Source organism: Octopus bimaculoides, chromosome 6 (assembly GCF_001194135.2).
Source record: "Octopus bimaculoides isolate UCB-OBI-ISO-001 chromosome 6, ASM119413v2, whole genome shotgun sequence".
NCBI lineage: Eukaryota > Metazoa > Mollusca > Cephalopoda > Octopoda > Octopodidae > Octopus > Octopus bimaculoides.
This window is the reverse complement of record NC_068986.1, coordinates 28161754-28164702: the sequence shown is the minus strand read 5'-3', so window position 1 is coordinate 28164702 and position 2949 is coordinate 28161754.

Here is a 2949-nt window from a genome sequence, read left to right as displayed (position 1 = left end):
TTTGTGTGTTTTTGTGTCTGTGTTTGTCCCCCTAGCATTGCTTGACAACAGATGCTGGTGTGTTTATGTCCCCCGTCACTTAGCGGTTCGGCAAAAGAGACCGATAGAATAAGTACTAGGCTTACAAAGAATAAGTCCCGGGGTCGATTTGTTCGACTAAAGGCGGTGCTTCAGCATGGCCGCAGTCAAATGACTGAAACAAGTAAAAGAGTAAAAGAGTTAAAGAGTAAATCACCCTCAAAATATTCCCAACCGTTTGAAACGAGGAAATCACACCGAATTATTAAGACGTACTTAAGGTGGTGAGCTGACAGAATTTAGCATGCCGGAGAAAATGCTTAGCATCATTTCTTCCGATTCTTTGTGTTCTGAATTGAAATGCCACCGAAATCAACCCTGCTTTTTATCCTCATAAGATCGATAAAATAAGTACCAGTTAAACATTGCGGTCAATTTCAGACCATGTACCAATAGTGCACAAAAATTAGTAACACTTATATAAGATGGTAATGCTAGCAGAATCGTTGCAAGCCGGATAAAATACTTAACGGCAATTTATCCATCTTTTTACATTCTGAGTTCAAATGCCACCGAGGTGACTTTGCGTTTCATCTTTAAGGGACGATAGAATATGAACTCGATTGGGCACTGGGATCGATAAAATCAATATTACCTCCGCCGCTTAAATTTGCTGGCTTTGTGCCAAATCATTACGATATTTATGTCTGAAAATATGTCAGGATGGGCATCGCTGTATCACGGCTCGCCATAGTTTTGCCTGATCTCAGCAAAGCTAGGGTCAAAGGAAGATCCACAGTAACAACTATCTCCATCGCAGCCACTACCACGGATGTCTTCAGCATCAACACCACCAGCACTACATGACACACGACTACCATTATTATTATTATTATTATTATTATTATTATTATTATTATTATTATTATTATTACATCCATCACAAAACACCGACTTCCACTATTAAGGTACGCCCTCCACCCTTGCCACCCCACTACCACAACAGACCTCATTACCACCACCATTAACACTACAACGGTCGCTGCCATCACTATAACCACTATCATCATCACTAATCAATACCACCCTACCATCACCAGCACTACCATCATCATTACCACTACTACTACTACTACTACTACTACTACTACTACTACTACTACTACTACTACTGCTGGTACTACTACTGCTAGTACTACTACTACTACTACTACTTCTAGTACTATTACTACTACTACTACTACTACTACTACTACTACTACTACTACTATCACCACCACCATAAAACTCCAATTATCTTCTACAACTTACCACAATCGTCATCACCATCAACCACTACACTACAACTACCACCACCACCACCACTACCACCACCTCCAACACCACCATCCCTACCATCACCACCAGCATCCCCATTACCACCACCACTACTACTACTACTACTACTACTACTACTACTACTACTACTACTACTACTACTACTACCGCCTCCATAAAACTCCAATTATCGTCCATATCTGACCAAAATTACCACCAACACCGCCGCCACTGTCGTCACCATCGGCACCACAAACACCATCATCACTTCTTCCACCACTATCACTACCGCCCTCTACCAAAAGCCAAGTGGAACTACCACCAGTAATACTGCAGCAATTAGGAAAGGCCTCCCTGGCACATATGCTGCGGCTACTGCCACCTCCCCTGCCACAATTCAATATCATCACCACTGCCAGGTCCCTATGCCCATCGATACAGCCATCACGAAAAGCGCCACCTCTAAACTATCCACCATCGAACTACTACGACCGCAGCTTTTAACCCCCCACCCCTTACCGTCACTATCATCATCATCATCATCATCATCATCATCACCCTTATCATCATCACTATTGCTATAGTACTCTAGGAAATCTATTGATTGAAGTCTATTTATTTATCAATCCCAGCCGCGTGTGTGTGCGTATGTGTGTGTGTGTGTGTGTGCGTGTGTGTGTGTGTATGTGTGTGTGTGCTTGTGTGTGTGTCTACGAATATTTATATAAAGACATTCAGATATACACTCGTTTACATGTATATATGTATATACGTATATATCTAAAATAAGTATGCATGTATGTATATGTGTGTATATATATATATATATATATATATATATTTATATGCACATACATATATATGTGCCTGTGTGTATGTGTGGTGTATATATACATACATTTATACACATTTATATGTATAGGTAAGTATATGTATGTGAATGTGTATATATATATATATATATATATATATATATATATATATATATATACGTCTATATGGGTGTATACTGATATAGAAATTGAATGTACATGAATATGTATATACATATATATACACACATATATTTATATATAAATACATAAATATGTACGCACGCACACGCACACACACACACACACACACATCCATATAATAAATATAAATATCTATAGGTATGTGACTATATGTACATATATGTGTGTGTATGTGTTCGTGTTATGTGAATTCATCTGCGCCTGTATACGTATGTTATGTATTTCATTGGGAATTTTATAAAAAGAAACTTTTAGACATGACTTTATCTATTTTCTTTTTGTTTCTTTTCCATTTTTACCCTGCAACTTATTGTCTTTTTCTTTTACAAAACACCATTTCCATATTTTTTTACCCCCATCTTTCTTTACCTTCCTCCCCCCGCCACCACCACCTTCATATCTTCACAAATCTTGCATTGTTTTGTTGGGGTCCTTTTTTTTCTGTATTGGTTTTTTGTTTTTACTCCTATCTCTTATTGTCATGTATGTGTGTGTGTGTGCGTATGCATATTCATAGAAATATGTATATGTAAGTGTATGTGTGTTTGTATATATATATATATATATATAATATATATATACATATATATACATATAT